Here is a 20,834-nt window from a genome sequence, read left to right on the forward strand (position 1 = left end):
ACTTAAGAGACTGTGGCCTTGCACTCCCCAGGACAGCACACAGGGCATGTTGCCCCCTCCAGGACCAGTGGTGTTGTACCATCTTCCGGCTGAGGTGCCCCCCATTCACCGTCCCCCTGAGGTGCCTGTCTATTTTCAACCTGATGCCCCTGCAGTGTTCTCTCCATATTGTTGCAGAAGTTAGGTGGGGCCTTGGCCTATGTGTTGTGGCCCTGTGGCCCACGGACATTTAGGCCTGGGCAGTGTCCCTACATTTGTAAATTTGTATATACGTTTGGATTTTGATGCACTTATTCATAGTATTTTATTGTATTACACTCACTTTCTTCAAATCATTTTATCCTTGCGTTATTCCTGAGGGTTACGGGGTAAATATGTTATGTTGCTGCATCTGGTTGTGTGTATGGTGTCGGGGTGGGGGGGTGTGTGTTGCATGTGTGTCACTCTCTATTTCCTCCCCCCTCCCTTGTGTGCTAGGCGGAAGTACTCAATGTGGTCGTCTTCGCCTGCGTTTATGTTCATAATGAAGCAGAAGGTAGACGAGCATGGGGAAAACTTGCAACTCAGGCTCCACGCCGGCGTGGTTGTTCCCTGAGTCTCAACAGGGAAGTCCTTTGACTTCTGAGATCTGTTTCCACCAGGCTTTTGATGTCGTTGATACCGCCCCGGAAAAGGTGGTGGATAGGCCGGTCATAATAGAGTAGGCGGTACATTGTCTTCCGCCCGGCTGTTGGCAGTTACCGCCATGGTGCTTGTTGATTCCGCCCTGGCGGTCGGTGTGTTAAAGTGGCTGTCTGTCTGAGTGGTTTCTGCCGTGGTCATAATTCCATTTTTGTTACCATCGGCCTGTTGGCGGTATTACTGCCGCTTTATCACCGACCACCAGGGTTGTAATGAGGGCCTATATGTGTAAACAATGCTTAGAAGTCACTAGATGTCAAAAGGGTTACTTGAGGTCATGAGGGACTAGTGCAAATCCAAAGTTCAGGCCGACAGTGATGGAGGGTGAACCAGTTACAGAACTCACACAGGGTCTGCTGAAACAGTATCTTGGATGGAGCAAAGCGTCAATGCTGAGGGCGTGATGTGTTGGTGTTTTCTACGCAGTCAGGTCACTATGTCATCGGTACCCCATGAAGGTGTATGCGATATATCATTGTTGGGCCACTCAGAGTGTTGTCAGTGAGCCGCACAAGCTGCGGATCTGCTGTTGTCAGCCAGGAGCTACATCACTGTTGGAGAACCATGTGCCAATTTTTCTCCTGAACTTGAGGCTATGCATCGCTTCGTGCAGAAAGCTGCTGCAGATTCCACTTCTGAGGCCCAGAACTTGGAGGAGTGCACATCAGGCAAGGGTGAGACTCACAGAGGCAGAGTCCAGCAGCACCAGGAGAGTTGCAGGCAGTCTTTGATCTCTGTGAGACTCCAGAGAACAGTGGGCATGCCAGCAAGCCCTTGGAGATCACTCTGGTGGGAAGGCAGTGTCAGAGAGCAGTAAGCAGCAGGGAAACAAGCAGAACAACAGTCCTTCCAGAAAATCAGTCCACTTGAGTCCTTTGAGCAGCACAGTAGTCCTTCTGACAGTGATTCAGTTCCAGGTCCAGAAGTGTCTGATTTGATGGGGTCAGAGACCGAGTACTTCTACCCAAAAGTGCCTTTAAAGTGGGGGAGACTTCAGAGAGTTGTTTTGAAGTGCACCAGTTCCCCTTTCAGCACCGTCCTGTCTGCCAGGAGAACTGTGGGGAGTCATTTGTGTGAGGTCAAGCCACTAGCCTTTGAAGACAAAGTGAAGGGCCACCATCCTTCCTGCCCAGGAAGACCCATCAGTATGCAGATGAATGCAGATGCAGTTAAGTTTCATGTGTTTATGGCTTTCTAGATGGAATGCACAAGGGGAGCTATCAACCAGCACAGATCAGATGTGGAATGGAGACAGGCTGTAAGGCGCATAGAGAAGTACGAGCAGAGAAATGAGAAATGCCTACTTTTTAAAAGTGCCATTTCTAAAATAGTAATGTTAAATCTGTCTTTACCAGTAAAGAGAATTTATCATTATCATTCCAAAGATATGAAACATGATGTAGCTAATCCTTTCTGATTAGGAATTACATCTTAAAATTATATTAAGGAATTCCCAATCCTGGCCTATAAGAGGAGCAAGCTTCACAAGAGTTTTTCACTACCAAGACATATAGGGCCTGATTACAACTTTGGAGGATGGGGTTAATCCGTCCCAAATGTGACGGATATACCACCTACTGTATTGCGAGTTCCATAGGATATAATGGACTTGTAATACGGTAGGTGGTATATCCGTCACATTCGGGACGGATTAACACCATCCTTCAAAGTTGTAATCAGGCCCATAATACTTAAAAGTACATGTCCTGCCTTTTAGGTACACTGCACCCTACTCTGCGGGTCAAATAGGGACTACCTTACTGGTGACTCATATGTAATGAAAGGGGAGTTTAAGGCTTGGCAAAGGGTTTTAAATGCGAAGTTGAGGTGACAGTAAAAATGCACAGACAGGTTCTGCAATGGCACGGTTAAGGGGCTGCTTATGTGAGTGGCACACTCAGTGCTGCAGGCCCACTAGTAGCATTTAATTTACAGGCCCATGGCACATGTAGTACACTTTACTAGGGACTTTTAGGTAACTTAAATATGCCAATATTTTTAAGAGCCAATGTTACCATTTTTGGGGGAGAGAGCACAAGCACTTTAACACTGGTCAGCAGTGGTAAAGTGCGCAGAGTTCTAAAACCAGCAAAAACGAGGTCAGAAAAACAGAGGGAGGAAGGCGGGCAAAAAGATGGGGGAAGACCAACCAAAGGCTGTCAGGTCTAACAGTAACAGACTGGTTGTGAGCACCTCTACAATAACAGGTATCAGAAAGACGATGGGGCAGCTACTGGTGGCTTGGGCCACTGGATCAGAGAGTAAATTCAATGAGGTAATTTACAATAGGTAAAGTTTGGTTGGAGCATGTGCTGTGTTGTCTCAGCATTTTGTGTTAAGTAGGAATATTGTTGCAGGTTTTTTTTTTCACACGATTGGGGTCGGGGTAGTGGACAATGTACATGAATGCATGGTGTAGTGCCCCCTGAGATGATAGTGGGGACGGGCAGAAAACACCTCAGGGAGGATTCTCTTATGGCATTCAAAAGTCACTGGAAAACCAAATTTGGATAGAAATTCACAGTTTACAATAAGTTGAGGAAATAAGGTACATGCAATATAGAGTAAAAGGGAGCGGGGCAGCCCTGGTCCAAGTGCAAACGAGATGGCCAGTGCACTGGAATTCAGGGTTGTGGGTGGCAAGAAGATAGAATAGATAAATGGGGCTGGTTAAGGTGGATCAGGACAGGTAGGCCTCGGACAGGACAGGCAGGCATCATAAGAAAGGCACAGGTTGAGAAAGTTGTGGTATTGGGAGAAGAGGGGCCATTAGAACCACGTTGGAGGTGGGTCGATTTGTTGAGAGAAGTGGGATGAGTAGAAGTTATTTCATGTTTTTCGTCCCGATTTTGACTTTGACGGACAGTGTTAGTACCATCTCCTTGTTGGAGTAGTTTACTTCCGCCATGGTGATGGTACCCTGCCTGTCAAATTTAGAGATGCCCATTGGCCCAACGGACCTCTCCGGCATATATAGGAACCACAGTCACGATGAGTAGTCATTTTTGCGGAGTACTCTCTCCACCAAACAATAAACTGGGCCTTTAGTTTGATGGCAGTAACATAATAGTGTGTATGGCAAATGGAGATAAGAATGCTTTTTGTGAGTTCTGTTCTGTGCAATAATGCATTTTTAGTATAAAAAAAGAGTGTGATCCAGGGACTTACACCCTTCCCCACTTTCCACTGCTGTTGCTAAGGGTTTCGTGAATCGAAACAACAATGTTGCATTTTAGCAGGTTACTCTACAACTAGACTTTTGCTTATCTTCCCTTACTAGGACTCTTTACAAGCAGGTGGTGATCTCCAGCGAGGCATGCAAAACATGGAATGATTGCAAAGACCCCCCAATCTCCCACTGTTTGCCTCTGATCCCCTTTCACCGAGCGGTGCAGGCGGGAGGGGTGTAGCACACAGCTGTTGAGTGACAGAAGTACACTCAGTGCTTGAAGCTTTCCTAGCACCAGATGCTGCATCCCTTTGTCACTCGTCACTGAGATGAAACGGATGTGTTCTGAGAGTTATGGAGCAGTGAAACTGACAGCAGGGTCTGAATGAAAAGGAAAAGCCTGAAGTATCTGAACAATAAGTCTTTCTCTGCAGTGGTGTCTCTAGAGATGATTTTTAGAAGGGCATGTAAAGGGCCTCAGAAAAAGTCTCATATAACCTTTAACAAGAACATCGAACGAATATTAGCACATATGTCTGTATATGTATATGTACATCTATATGTATTTCTATATATTGCTCTTTTGTTTGAAAAGAAGAAAATTAATCAAAACCAGGATGTAAGGTTTTAAATTTGGACAGTAAGGTAAAATCACATTAAAGAGACCTCTTGATTGGAAGGAGAGTTGCTCCAAATAGAATCTGTTAGGCAGTAAACAGTGATTTTTTTTATGTGAATTTCACTATACTGTGGTATGGTAGAAATTCCAATTTGATTAATACGTGTGCGCGAGTGCATTTATAAGTGAAATTGCTGTAAATAACGTTCCATTGGGCCACAGTTGTTTTCACTTCTGTGTGTACATATATATATATATATATATATATGCTTCTGTGCGTACGTGGGTGTAATTTCTCTTTTTTTCATTCCACCTTCTAATTGTAGTGTATCCAGATCCCGCATTTTCTTTGTTTCTTGACCTACAGCCCTGACTCCTTGTCCTCAGCTAAATCGCTGCCAACCAGCCTTCTGCTTTTGTTTTAAAGTGCTCTTTGCTTTGCATTATGGAGTGGCTATGGGGCACAGGAGCAGGAGCCAATTGGAATGGCAGGAATACAGCTGGAGCACAGCCTGCACTTGACCCCACCCTGGTTGCCATTCCTTCTCTGACTGGCAAGATAGCACATTCACATTTAGGTGGGCCACCTAAGCCACCCAGAGCCGAGTCAGATTCTGGCTTGGCTCCAACAGCCAGTGCTTAACTTGTGCTTGTTGTTTCCTGTGTGGAGCACCAGCACTTATTTTTGAGGGCTCTCATCATGAACACAGCGGAAAACACTGCATCGCCGGTGGTAACAACCGCCAATAGACGTGCGGTCTGAACCGCCAAATATTGAACCAACTGAAACACAGGCATCCTGAAAACCTCTCACTGCCAGAAGAGGAGTGCCAACAATGACGGCAGAGTCCGCCCACAGGCCGACGGAAAGGCCCTACCCGCCCGTCAAATAATGAAGCAATAGACCGCCGTCAGTTCCGGGGCCGGAATCACTGCCACGCAAAGCCAGTCGGAAATGAACCAAATATAAGGAAACACTCATCGGAGGCTCACACAACACGCCGAAGCAGACATGGAGGGAGAGTTGCAGCTCATGCAAGCCCTGCTCCTTGCCATATACCTCCATGACCGAGACCGCCGACGAAGACAATGACGGTCAGTCCTGCAACCTACTAAACAAGGGAAGAAAGGGCACAGTTACATACCCACCCACTCCACCTATCCTGCAAAGCTCCCACAACCCTTCACAGCAGCACAAGCCATACACCCCACAGCAAGAGGTACTTACCTGACACAAGGCAAATCCAACCTGCCCAAAGTACATACATCTGGCCAACACCCTCAAACAAGGAAACGAGAGACCACGGATCCAGTGTGTGCCTTAAACAACACAGGCCACACATTAACCTTTCTTCTGTTCACTGAGCAACAGAAGTGCATATAAGGCCAATGGCCAGTCCATAGGTAAAGAAGTCCGATGGGCTACAATGACCCCAACTTGACTCCCATAAGTGCAATGGTACTCCACCTAATAGGGGCAACAATGGGCCATCCAGGCACCTCAGGGAACAAGGCAGGAGGTGGAGGGGGTGGCGATTTACAACTGGGAGGGGTGGGGTTAGATTTCCGTTTGGGAGGAGGAGGGTGCTTAGGTTTTGTGACAGCAGCTGGTGGAGCGGACTTGGCCTTGGGTGTGGCAGATGTTCCTGGGCCAGCACGGGGTCTCTTCCTCACAGGAAGGTAGCACAGGAATGGGAAGGGTGAACAGGGGCAGGCTGTGATGTGGGAGGAGTGGACAGGGCAAGGAGGTGAGCATGTTTAGGGATGAGACGGGGTGAGCCAGTGGGTTCAAATAGGTCAACAGGGGATAGGAAAAGTTTCTTAGGTGCAATTGGGGTGGACCTGGAGGAAGGCATGGGAGTGGAGGTATTGGGAGTGGTCGTGACAGGTGTAGGTGTGCGTGACGTGGGTGCAGGTGACTGGACAGTATGCTGAGCCGTTGTGGATGTGTGACAGGCTGCCAGTGTAAATGGATGTTGTCTGGGTGTCTGCAAGTCTGGTGTGTGTGCTGTATGTGTCAACTAAAGTAGCTGTGGTGAGTGCAGGTGTGGTGTCTGGGGTGCATGAATGGATGTGTGCTATTGTGGTGACTGCAGGTATAGGGTCAGCAACACTGAATGAGGGTGCAGTGCCTGTGAGTGTGCATGTACAGGGGACAGACAGGGAGGCGGAAGAGGTGGACACACTGGGGGAAGTGGATGTTGGTGTGTGTGCATGTGTATGTTGGCTGTGTGTATGCTTGTGGTGGGAGGTGTGGTGCTTGTGTTTTGAAGTGTGCTTCTTGTGTGTTGAGGTGTGTGCCTGCGTGTCAGAATGTGTGCTTTGGACGGGTGAAGGGAGTGGGGTGCTGGAAGGGGTAGAGATGGTTGGAGGGGGGATGGAATGACCAGGGACAATGGCTGCCATCCAAGAGGAGGCCAAAGCCTGAAAAGATCTCTGTAGGCCAGACACTGCACTGTAAATGCCATCCAGATAGGCATTGTTCTGCTGCACCTCTGATGCTAGCCCCTGGATGGCATTGACAATGGTTGTCTGCCCTACAGAGATGGTTCTCAGGAGGTCAATAGCCTCCTCCGTGAGTACAGCAGGGCTGACTGGGGCAGGGGGTGAGGTGCCTGGGGCGAAGGAGATGCTCACCCTTCTGGGTGAGCAGGCACGGGCAACTCGGTGGGGAGCAACTGGGAGGGTGGTGATGGTATGGGGGTGGCAGAAGATGACACAGTAGGGGTAGGCCCACTAGGGTCCGCCACTGCCAGGGAGCTCCCATCGGAGGAGGTATCAGAGTCACTACCTCTAGTGGTAGTTGCCTCCCCGTGGTGCTCCCCTTGCCCGCCAACCCACTGGTCCCCTTGGCGTCGGACGACTCTGCCTCCGATGATCTGTGGGCCGCTGCCTCCCCACTCGCCGGTGCCTCAGCTCCCTCGCCAGATGATGCTGATGTACACAGACAACACAAGAGAACAGGGATGGGGAGACAAACAGGAGAGACACTTGTAATAGCTGAATGGAGGTACAGAACTAGTTCACACATACACCCAAACTGAAAATATTCCACCAGGCAGCACCTATCGCTATACACATGGCTATACCCCTGACTAGTGGCCAGAACACTGCTCTACAGCCATTCCCAACAGAACTTAAGGACCTGACATACTGCAGAATTAACCTTTAGGGAGAGGATGTAGCACAGCGGTCAGAGCAACCGCCTCAGGAGCTAGAGATCGGGGTTCGATCCTCCGTGACGGCGCTACATCCTGTGATTCTGGGCAAATCACTTAATCTCCCTGTGCCCATGGACAGCACCTTGAGACCCTCACGGGTGATAAGCCGCGCTATATAAATCTACACCCCTACTCCCCATGGGGGCCATTATGTAGATGGACATCAGGCAGAGTCCCTGCCACTAGACAGCATAAATGTGAACGCACACACACACATCCATCAAGGATCCAAAATATGGTATGTGTACTCAACCCCTTGTGACTGCTGTGCAGCCTTCAAGTGCCCATCCAGGTCTGGGTACGCCACTGCCAGGGTGTGTTGCATAAGAGAGGTCAGTGCCCGACGGGCATCCCATCCTCGTTGGAAAGACTTCCCCAGCTGCACCTTCCAGCTCTTCCTCGCCTAGCGCCGCAGGTCGTCCCACCTTTTCCTGCAGTGGGTGCTCAGCCGGTTGCAGACCCCCAGGGTTTGCACCTCCTTGTTGATGGCATGCCAAAGTTCCCTCTTCTGGTGGGCGCTTACCAATAAGGGACACACAGAAAAAGAATCACTGATGTCAGACAATGGCCAATAATTTACAACTGGCTACACATCAAATATGGGACAGACATTTCAAACAGCCTAACAGCACACACACATGCAGCATGTCAGAAATCCTGGGCCATACAGTGCCACAGGTGCACACATGTATGCAGGCATCAACCACCATTACACACATCCATGCCCCCCAATCCTCCTACTGACCTGTACCTCTAGCCGGCCGTAGAGCTTGGCGTACAGGGGATGGACCCCATCCACAATCTTCTCCAATTCCTCGTTGGTGAAAGCCGGGGCCCTTTCCCCTGCAACATGTGCCATTTCCATGACCAGAGGCAGGACACAGCAGTACACTCAGTGGAGTACCTGCAGGCACAATATCAGGGAGTCAAGTGAAGTTGGGGTGATGAGTTCGCGTACGCACCGCGGCGGTGTGTACGCCATCACCGCCACCGGCGATTATGATACGCTAAGAATGCCATTGACAACCATGTTAACCATTGAATTTGCGTACATTGGTAAATACCGCCTTACGCTATTACGTCAACTTCTAGCGGTATGAGGTCACTTCCACCACAACACTTCTGGATTAAAGGGGCATATATTTTGACCTTAACTATGCACTTGTAAAACCCTCATCAGCACAATGCAGGCCCTATTGTCCCCTAAACACCCATAGCCATGAAACAATATACATTACCTCACCTGACCAGTCCTGATATATCATTGTGGTCATGTTGCTATAATGTCACACACACTAAGCATTTGTGTCGTCGACAATCATGCCAGCAGTGCTGAATGAGAAACAATGTGTGCAGATGTATGTGTGTTCCTCACACGTGTTTTCAACGCATCCTAGGTACCGAACCTTGTGGCGAGGGAGGGCTCCATCGGTGTACAGACCACTTGTTGATTTGCGGACCATGGTGGAGCGTCACATGATTATCAATTACAGACTCACTCGTGCTACTATTCATGAACATTGTACATTACAGGATCCAGCACTGAGACCGGCTAATCGTAATCAGCATGCCATCCCTACTGAAGTGCAGATGCTCTCTGCACTCCATCTCCTGGCCACAGGCTCATTTCAAGTGACAGTGGGCATGGGTGCAGGTTTCTCACAGCCAATGTTTAGCATTTTACTTTCCAGATTCCTGAATGCAATTGTACGACACTTGCAGTCCTATGTGAGGTTTCCCCAAAGTGCTGACCCCCCTGCCATCAAGTCAGACTTCTATGCCTTTGACAACATACCCCATGTGATAGGTGCCATTGATGGCACCCACATAGCTATCATCCCCCCAAGAGTCAGTGAACAGGTGTACAGAAACAGGAAGAACTTTCATTCCATGAACATTCAATTGGAGTGTACTGCAGACCAGTACATCTCACATGTGAATGCCATGTTCCCTGGATCAGTCCATGATTCCTTTGTGCTAAGGAACAGTAGTGTGCCACACAAGATGGAACAACTACAAGTGGACAGAGGATGGATCATAGGTAGGTGTTTCTGACTCTTATTGCCACATAGCAGACAGCCAGGCTCTCTGCCTCTGAGGGTTGTTATTGACTGTCCTGTTTTGCACCATTTTCTAAGTGATTCTGGCTACCCCAACTTGCGTTGGCTCCTGAAACCAGTGAGGAATCCTGGAACAGATGCAGAGAGGAATTACAATGAGGCCCATGGACATACTAGGATGGTGATAGAGCGCACAATAGGTCTCATGAAGGCTAGATTTCGTTGCCTACATATCTCTGGTGGTTCCCTGGCCTATGGGCTTGAAATGTTGTGTAGAATAGTGGTGGCCTGCTGCATGCTGCACAACGTGGCTGTGAGGAATTCTATCCCCCTCTTGGAGGAGGAGGAGGGTGCTGTATATCCAGAACAGCTTCCTCAGAGAGGGGATGAGAGTGACGGCGATGATGAGGAGGGGGGAGATTTTAATTCCTGGGCCCAACTGATACAACTCTACTTCCAGTAACTATGTGGGACTATTGGATGAGATTGCTGTCTGTGCAGCATACTGTCAGTGTGCCTTGTCATCTGGGGGGGTGTTGGGTCAATAGTCATTGCCACTGTGACCAGGTCTGCATAGGACAGGTAACATTATAGTATAATAGTTGAACACATCTGTAGGCACAACAACATGTAATGCGTGTGGTGCATTTCCTGCTACTCAGATAGTAATAAATGAGTTATAATATAGTTGCATCCATACTTCACTTTGTTTCAACATAATGACAGGGGACATTGTAACGGTGAACTGGTGTTTTGTTTGGTGCAGGGATTAAATCATGCAGATTACAGTGATGGGAGTGAGCTATTGGTGGTTGTACAATATGGCAACAAGGTCGCAGCATTTGTTGGCAGTACTGGTAGGTCCATGTATGTTTACAAGAGTTTGTTGTTGTTTTCATATGGTTTGGTCGTTGATTCAGTGGGATACTTGGAGGGCAGTTCTTGCCAGAGTCACTTCTTTGAGGGGGCCTTGTCTTGGCAGGTGTTCCAGTGCCATATCTGGGCCTGAGGGTCGGTTTGGGTGCCTGGTGTTGGCCTGTACGGGCTGAGATGGATGTCCCCTGTGTGTCCTCAGAGGGTGGAACATGTGAAGTTGCTGCTGATGCTGTTGTTGTCTGGTCTGTAGCCTGGCCTGTAGAAGGGGCTTCCTGGTCTGTGTGGGCTTCAGGCTGTGTTGGGACAAGGTGCAGCAGCGCACCTGCTATGCTGGCCATTGTGGCATTGTGCAGTTTCCACTGCTCCATGGCCTCTTGGTGGTGTACTAGCTGCATCATTTGACTCTGATCCAGGGTGGATACTATCTGGGCCAATCTGTCCTGGGTATGGTGATATGCTCCCAGGACCTCAGAGATCACATCCTGAGCTGCAGCATCCATCCTGTGGCCTCCCCCGGGCCACTGGTGCCCTCCCACTGGGCCTTACCCCCTATGCCTGTGTCCCCTGCACAGGTCTGGCGGTACCACTTGTACTGGGGCCATCATCTTCCTGCCTGTTGGTAGGGGGTGACTGTGGCCTCTGTCCATGTGTTCCACCAGTCTGTGGCCTGGATACACAGGTGTGGGGACGGTTGCCCTGGGCTGATGTTGTTGGCTGGGTGGTAGGGGTGTCAATGGTGTCCTGGGTGGGGCTGCTGGATGGTGACAGTCCAGAACTGTGTGAGAGGCCAGGGTGATCGTCAATGTCCAGGGTTCCATCCCCAGTGTCCTGGGAGGTGCCTCTGTCTCCCTGTGGGGCACTACCACTCCTTGTCCTGTCTGCCAGGGTGGCATGAGTGGTATTGCGTGTTAGGAGGAATGGACATGTCTGTTACAATTGCATGATCGGATGGGGTGCACAGGACTGGGCAGTTTTGTGCAGGTTTTCACACTTTGGGGCCATGCAGGGTGCTTTTGTGAGGTTAGCATTACATTTTGCTTTGGATGTGGAGGTGCATTGTGGGTGCTGTAGGCCATTGTGATTCCTTGCAGGGGTGGGTGGCTGTGTACAGGGGAGGAATGTTGGCCTGATAGTGGGTTTGTGGGCATGCAGGGGGCCTGGATGTAGTGATTGTGGCCTAGGTGGGGTAGTGGTCCTGGTGGTAGTTGGAGGGGTGAGGTGGTGCATGCATTACAGGTGTGATGGATATGGGGTAAATGTAGATGACTTACTCAAGTCCATTCCTCCAGTGAGTCCAGTGAGTCCCTCAGGATGCAGGATGGCCAGTACCTTTTCCTCCCAGTCGGGTGGTGTTGGTGGAGGTCCTCCCCCAGTCTTCTGGACTGCAATGTGGTGCCTGGATGCCATGGACCTGACCTTCCCACGCAGGTCGTTCCATCTCTTGCGGATGTCGGCCCTGGTGTGTGCATGGTGTCCCACTGCATTGACCCTGTTGACTATTGTCTTCCATAGCTCCATCTTCCTGCCGATGGGTGTGTGCTGGACCTGTGCCCTGAATAATTGTGGCTCAACCTTCAATATCTCGACCATGGTCCTTACCTCCCTTTCTGTGAAGCGTGGGTGTTTGGGGGAGTGCCATGGTGTGTGTTGTGAATAGTCTCTTGTGTGGATCTGGATGAGGGTGCTCTTGTGTGGTTGGGTGTATGTATTGTGTATTGTGGCGTTCGGTGTCTGCATCTGGGGTTCTCTATATTAGTTGGCCTAATTTTGTTGCAAAGGATTGTGGGGTGTGTCTGTGAGTGTTTTATAGTGTTGTGGATGTGTGTCAGGTGTGTGGGTTTCAAACTTGCCAATGTATGCATTTCTTACTGTTGGGTCCACTTGCCACCCGTGGAGGTCTGTACCATCAATGGTCATTCGGCTTCCATTGACCGCCGCGGTGATATGTGCTTAATTATTTGGAGGGTGGGGAGTTTGTGTGCTCGGCGGTGGTGGGGTGGGAGGTCCAGCATTTCAACTGACAAGGTCCTGGTGGTGACTGGTGGCAGGGACATTTTTGTCGGTTTCTGATTTTTTCATCATTATATGGCGGGTTTCTGTTCACCGTCAATGGAGGTCTTCTGTTCGCTGTCGCCACGGCGGTCGACGGTGTTTACCACCGTGTTTATAATGAGGGCCTTTTTCTTCTGGATCAAGCATTTACTGCGAACAAAAGACACATATGGGATAGACGGAGGAAGAGAAAAACAAAAAAGCATCACAAAGGTAGAAAGCAGAAAGCTGCAAGGGTGAGCTAAAGGGGCAGGTAGTGGCTGTAAACGGATTGAAGAGGCCCGAGATGGCTTCAGGATTATGCTGCCTCAGTGTTCCGTGTTTGCACATTTAATTGCAGTAGTTCATGTTTAAGAGGCGGGCTTTGGGCACCCCACCTTTTTATTTACAAACTAAGCACTGCCAACAGCCAAAGAAGAAGCCAAGCCATGGAAAGAGTTAGGCCCATATTTATACTTTTTTAGCACCGCATTTGCGTCATTTTTAACGCAAAAACGGCGCAAACTTGCAAAATACCATTGTATTTTGTAATTTTGCGCCATTTTTGCATCAAAAAGCGGCGCAAATGCGGCGCTAAAAAAGTATAAATATGGGCCTTAGTTTATTTAACAAATGTCATGCGAAAATATGATAAAGCCTCTGAAATGGAAAAATGGCATTTTTCAACCTTCGTGTTTCATTTTAGTACATTTGATTATTTCACTGCACGTACTGACATTTAATGAAAGGAAAAGTGGAAGTGAAAAACAATTAGCGGTTTTTGTCTTATGGAAGGTGCTTTAGTGAGGTTTTAAAAGCTCAGAGCCTGGAAGGCGTGACCCAGTTCTGTTTTGGTGTTCCATAGGACCAAGGCCTGGCCCAGTCTCGAGCCATGCCTGGTTAACTCTCCTTTGCAGTGACATAATTTCTCTTATGTTTAGATTAGTCTGTGTCCACCTGCTTCTTACATGCCTTGTTCACTAGGGACGGTCAACATTTGCACAAAAGTATGGGAACTTCCGAAAAACATTTTTTGTAATTTCTGCACAAAAAAATTGCATATTGACCGAAATGTCTGACCATCCGCGACATGATTGTGAAAATCTACACTAATATCGATCTATTCAGCACCACAAATATCAGGACACCCTACATCCAACGGCCTTAGGTATTCAATTTCCTCACGGAATTGGTTACAGGTGGCTCAGTGAGAGGAGCAGTCTGCGGCGAGGACTGCTCTGACCTGCAGATCACGAGTTTAAATCACAGCAATGCGAAGTCAGGCTTTCATCCTTTCGAGGTTGATACATTAAAACCACTGAACTGGATAATAACAAGACCTTTTGTTTGCAGCCTTTGGAAGGGACACCAGCTTGACTAAGCGCTACATAGACAGTTATTGATGAAGTGGGCAATTTAAAGTATTTTATGGTTCAAAGGAAGAGGACAATTTTGAAGGCTTTCTTGAAAGACAGGCTCACCCCAAAGCAAGCTTTCAATGAGCAGTAAATGATTCTAGTGGGTGGTTTGTGATGTTTCATGGATTAACTTTCACTATGCTTGTGCAAATGTTTCTTAGAATTATGAGAACATTTTCACCACGTTGTGATATCATTGTCACTGTAATCAGATTAACCCAGGCTGGACGCCACATGCACACTTTTTTTTATCTGCGAATGAACCATCTCTGAAGCTGTTTTTTTCACAATGACAGATGCATGCAAAACTTTTGCCCGCAAGTTTACCTTTTGCTCAGCTTTTTATGTACAATGCCATTGTGCAGTAATAGAACACTATCTTCCATGAATTATATCTTATGGAGAACAATTTTGTTAGTGCTGAATAAGGATAAGGGCATATGCAAGCTAAGCTGTGGCAAGAGTTCATTTTCACAGTGGCGTGACAAAACTACGGTGCAGTAGTCACTTTAGTCTCGAACCCTTGACACTGGTGCCATGCAGCACCTTAAGCTAGAAGAATTAAACAAATGACACACAGAGGAGGCACAGAAAGAGCTGGGTTACACAGACACGATGCACAAATTGCACGGGCAGACAATCATTAAAGTGACACATTAAAGGCAAACCTATTGGTTTTGTCAGCAGTTGTTGACTTTGCTCCAATACCACGTTCTCTCCTATATATCATGCTGACACCATTTATGTATGACTTGGTTCGTGCTTTTTGAATTCCTATCAATCAATTAATGATAGCCTCAGAAAAAAGAATAAATACATCACGGTTTCAGAAATGACATTATTAGTTTAGGAAACTCCAGAGAAGGTAGTGTGAAGTCTGGGAAGGAGCTCGACCAACCATATGGCCGCCAGTCAGGCACCAGCCTTTGTCAGACGAGCCTCGGGCACCTTCTAGTTGAGTTTCTGTGCTGCCTCTTATTGTAGCACGAGCGCGTTCCCTATTGGTCGAAATCGGTGCATTGCTTGGTAATAGAAAATCTCTGCTGGGGCTTCTGCCTGCCACTGCCATAGTTCTAGACGACCTCAATTTACGGAAAAATAGTCTTCTCCATTCCTATTCCAGGTTTTGATTGAGACCTTTTACTTGACAGCGCTTCTAAAATGGAGTGACAGCTGCTGTCTAATTCACTGGCAGGCTCTCCGTGGAGAAGGGAAAATTGTTTTATTATCGCTAGGAAAGGGCTCCTCGGCATTTCCAGTGTTTGGCAGATCAGCCTGTCCGGGTCTTTCTTCGCCAGGCGATGGAAAGAGACCAGGTTTTGATTTCATTTTGATCTTGGCAAATTGAAAAAGTATAATGCATACAGCTCTCGACTTGTATTAACCGTCCATTTTAAAGCACACGGGTTTATTAAACGACACGAGGCGTCTTGGAAACTTGAAGGATTAGGGGAATTGAAGCCGTAATATGGAATTTCTGTTAGGAAACCCATGAGAAGGGATGAGAGACAAGAGGGTTAGTGATGGGGCGGGGGTGGATACATGGGAGCGGAGCGCACCTGCAGTGTGTGCTGGGTAGGAGGACTGGGTTAAGCAGAGACGGAGTTGAGTGATGAAAGGGGCAGGAAAAGTGAGCAAAAAAGTCAGTATAACAAAGAGGAGTTTAAAAAACCCATCAAATTAGAGCGAAAAGAAGAGGGAAAGCATAAAGCAATACGATGAGAGGATGAAGCAAACAGGAAGCGTTGCCAGCCCACTGTTGAGGGAAGTATTTGCCACCTAGGATCTGGAGCAATGTCTCTGTTTCCATCAGTGACCCCTAACCTAACCATTATATAGTTCAGGTAACAGCTGAAAACACACCCCGGTAAAGAGCACTACAACACTATGCACTAAATGCAACTTCGGCTGCCAGAAGCCAGCCAGCCCTGCATTGCTTTTTGGCAGCGTATCTGTAAAGCACTCCATCCCGTTTTGGTTACGTTTGTGCTACATGCGTACCTCAGGGGTGATGTGGCAGGTAGGAGAAGTGTTGGCCAAGAAGGAGAAGTGACAACAGTCAGTGGCTGTGAATCAACAATCTCAGAGGCTGTCTATTTAGTGTCACCACCATTCCATGAACTGTGTTCTCACAAATTATGTGATTTGTGATGTCATAAGTGTTGTTATGAATGCTATGATTTCAGATGGAATAAGTGATTTAATATGAAAGGGTATAAGCAGTGCATGGAGGAGGTGCGAGATGTAGTTAATGTAGTGTGGCTACTGAGTTCACTACGATGGGCAAGGAGGTGCTTAAGTTATAATAATTTGAAGGTGGTGAATAACTTATAAATTTAGTTATAACTATACCTTTAGAATTTCTAATGTTTGTGTAGTTTAAGTTTGGTTTGTTTAGATACAAAAAATAAAGTTTTCATTACTAATACTAAGCTTTCACCATTGTAATTTTCATTGATCTGTAATGTTTCTTTGAATAAAAATATGTTTCAAATCATGGAGTCCAGTTTCGTCGAGTGTAGTGTCATTAAGTGGAATGTCATACATTACAGCGGAGGAGGGTGTTGGATAGTGCAGTGTCATTGACTGTAATGTCAAAGAGTGGAGTGGGGTACAGTGGAGTGGGGTAGCTTACAGTGGAGTGACGTGTTGTTAGAAATGGGATCTCGAGTTGGCAGTGGTTTACACTCTGTCCAAGTAGGGACCCTCACTCTAGTCAGGGTAAGGGAGTCACACAGCTAGGATAGCCCCTGCTCACCCCTTGGTAGCTTGGCTCAAGCAGTTAGGCTTATCTCAGAGGCAATGTGTGAAGAATGTGTAGCCACACACACAGTAACACAGTGACAACACAGCAAACGGACTCCACACCAGTATAGAAAAATAGCAATTTTTTATCTGAGCAAAACAAGACCAAAACGACAAAAATCCAACATACTCAGGTCAAAATATTTATTTTTAAAAGTTTAATCAAGTTTTAATCCATAGGAATCAATGGATGTATCTCTTTAGCAGAAAGTACCTGGGATGTGTCAAAAACAAAGTTGATGCGGACCACAGGGGAGGTGAGGCATCGGAAAAGCAAAGAAATGTGTTGGTTCCTTACTGCGCAGTGGAGGTGATGCAATGATTCTTTCCTTGCAAGTGAGATGCTGCTCAGCTCCTTACTGGCAGGGGAGGTGATGTATCGATTCTTTCCTCGTAGGAAAGGCGATGTATCGATTTCGAGACACGTAACCTCTGTTCCTTACTGCGGTATGGGGTTGAAGAAAAAGTGGCACCCAGGGACGATGCTTGGAAAATTCAGATGTGCTATATTGATGGGACCACGTTGAAACAGGAGTTGCATCGATTCTGCAGCCTGGAGGCAGGCACGGCATCTATTTTTCAGCCGTGGGACAGGCAGTGCGTACATTTTTCCAATTCAGTGCATTGATGTGTGGATTTTCTCTTTCAGATCGCCAACTTCCACTTCCAAGGGCCCAGGGACTGGGGTTGGCACCACTTGGCAAGTTAGGACTCTCAGCAGAAGAGCCCAGGCCCTGGCAGATGAATTATTTGATGTCCCTGAGACTTCTTAGCAGGAGGCAAGCTCAATCCAGGTCCTCGGAGAACCTTCAGAAGTAGGATGTAAAAGCCAAGTCCAGTCTTTTCACTCCCAGGACAGAACCAGCAAGCAGCAGGCCAGCACAACAAAGCAAAAGGGAGAGTGGCAGTCCCTCCTACAGCATCCAGCCCTTCTTCCTGGCAGAACATCCTCAGTTCAGAAAAATTCTGTGATGTCAGAGGTCCAGTACTTATACCCATTTCTGTCTTTGAAGTAGGCAAACTTCAAAGAGAAGTCTATGTAGTGCATAAGACCCTGCCTTTCCCTGCCCTGGACCCAGACACACTCCAGAGGGTTGGAGACTGCTTTGTGTGAGGACAGGCACAGTCCTATTCAGGTGCAAGTATCAGCTCCTTCCACCACTCTAGCTCAGGAAGGCCATTCAGCCTGGTGATGGGCCATCAGGATGTTCAGGGCACACCTCAGCTCCCTTTGTGTGACTGTCTAGAGTGAATGCACAAACAGCCCATCTGTCACCCAGACATGTATTCAGCAGACAGGCAGAGGCACAGAATGGTTAAGCAAGAAAATGCCCACTTCCTAAAAGTGGTGTTTTCAAACTTACAATTCAAAAACAAATTTTACCAAAAGATGTATGTTTACATTGTGAGTACAGAGATCCTAAACTCCATACCTCCATCTGCTCCCAATGAGAAATTACACTTAAAAGATATTTCAAGGCAATCCCCTTGTTACACTACGGGAAAGATAGGTCTTGCAATAGTGAAAAATGAAAGTAACAGTATTTACCTATCAAGACATGCAAAACACACCAATATATGTCCTACCTTCTAAATACATTGCACCCTGCCCATGGGGCAGCCTTGGGCGTAGATTAGGGGTGACATACATGTAATAAAAAGGAAGGTTTGGGCCTAGCACGTGGGTACACTTAGCAACATAACAAAACAAAATAAAATGATGGACGGAGTGTTGAAACTTTTCAAACACTCACCCCCAGTCACAGATCTGGGTTTAATCCATTGTTATTTTGCTTGCCACGTCACCCCAGTTTGGACCCAGCCATATGCAAATCAGTCTTTACCCTGTTCCCCATGGGAACAGTCCAGCACGAACTGCTAGGCCAGGTCCTCCCTGGGCAGGAAACAAGCATCCTGGGACTGGTTTCAGGGTTTCACCCTTCATCAGCCAGGCTAGCTTGAATCCAGTGGCACAGTGAGCAAGGGGCCCATGTCTGGGCAAAATAACAATGGATTAAACCCAGATCTGTGACTGGGGGTGAGTGTTTGAAAAGTTTCAACACTCCGTCCATCATTTTATTTTGTTTTGTGATGTTGCTTTGTGCGCCCTTAGTGGTATGCCCAGACGTGGGTCCCTTGCTCACTGTGCCACTGGATTCAAGCTAGCCTGGCTGATGAAGGGTGAAACCCTGAAACCGGTCCCAGGATGCTTGTTTCCGGTCCAGTGAGAACTTGACTTGGCAGTTCGGGCTGGACTGTTCCCATGAGGGACGGGGTCAAGACTTATTTGCATATGGCTGGGTCCAAACTGGGGTGGCATGGTGAGCAAAAGTACGATGGATTAAACCCAGATCTGTGACTGGGGGTGAGTGTTTGCATTGTTCAGCACTCCGTCCATCATCCTTTTGTGTTGCTAACGTGGGTGCACTTGCCAGGTTGTTATGGCAGTTTAAAACTGCCCACATAGACACTGCAATGGCAGGCCTCAGACGTGTTTGCAGGGCTACTCATGTGGATGGCACAATCAGTGCTGCAGGCCCACTAGGAGCATTTGATTTACAGTCCATGGGCACACCTGGTGCACTATACTAAGGACTTACTGGTAAATCAAATATGCCATAGATACACCAATCACCAATACAATTTAGACAGGGGGCACTTGTACTTCAGCACTGGTCAGCAGTGGTAAACTGCCCAGAGTTCTAAAACCAGCAAACATAGGCCAATAAAAATAGAAGGAAGAAGGTCCAACAAGTGTCATAGAGTGGAGTGGTTCAGCATAGAGTCGAGTTAAGTGTCATAAACTGGAGTGGTGTGTCGAACAGTAGAGTGGAGTGGTATGTTGTAAAATGTTGGAAGGGTCGTAGAGTGGACTAGAGTGTTGTACTTGGGAATGCATGGCCAAGGAGTGGAGCAAAGTGTTGTACAGTAGAGTGTAGGGGGATAGAGTGGAGTAGAGTGTCATAGTGTGGCACAGAGTTTAATACAGTCTTGTAGAGTTGAATTGCGTAGAGCTGAACATAGTGTCGTAGAGTGAAGCGGTGTAGAGTGGAGTGTGGTACAGTAGTGTACAGTGATTCAAAGTATTGTAGAGTGAAGTACAGTGGAGTTGAGTTGACTAGAGTGGAATAGTATAGAGAGGAATAAAGTGTCATAGAGTGGAGTGTTATTTTGTAAACTAAAGTAGAGTGGGGTGAAGTAAATTGGATTGTGTAGCCGGCAGTGGAGTAAAGTGACCTAGAGTGGAGTGACGTGTCATACATATATAGTGGACTGGCATGTAGTAGAGCGTTTGAAAATGTTGTAGAGTGTAGTGCAGTGGAGTGCCAAAGGGTTGATTAGATTCTTGTAGAGTGGAGTAGCATGGAGTAGAATAGAGTGTTGTATATTGTGGTAGAGTGGAGTGGGATAGGATAGTGTAGAGTGGAGTGGTGTCAAGTGGAGTAATAGAGCACACTAGACTAGAGTTGCATAATGAAGTGGTCTTTTATAGAGTATAGTGCAGTAAAGTAGATTGAGTGGCATGGAAGTTGTGTAGAATGGAGCAGAGTGTCATGCAGTGGCATAGAGAGGAGTGGAGTAGTGTACAGTGCCATGCAGTTGAATAGCAGTGGAGTGGTGCAGAGTGGAATGACATAGAGTGGAATGGCATACGGTGGTGGAGCATGAGGAGTGGCCTAGAGTGGAGTGGTATATAGTGGAAAGGTGTAGAGTGGAATAGCGCATTGTGGAGTGATGTAGAATGGAGTGGCATAAAGTGAAGTGGCATGGAGTGGATTGATGTAGAGTGGGGTGTCATAGTGTGGAATACTGTAGAGTGGAGTACATAGAATGGAGTGGCATAGAGTGGAGTGGGATATAGTGAAGTGGCATGGAGTGAGCCAGCGTACTGTGCAAAAGCGTAGAATAGAGTGTTTAGTATGAAGTGGGATAGAGGTAAGTGGTCTACAACTG

Source organism: Pleurodeles waltl, chromosome 12 (genome assembly GCF_031143425.1).
Source record: "Pleurodeles waltl isolate 20211129_DDA chromosome 12, aPleWal1.hap1.20221129, whole genome shotgun sequence".
In the NCBI taxonomy this organism is placed as follows: domain Eukaryota; kingdom Metazoa; phylum Chordata; class Amphibia; order Caudata; family Salamandridae; genus Pleurodeles; species Pleurodeles waltl.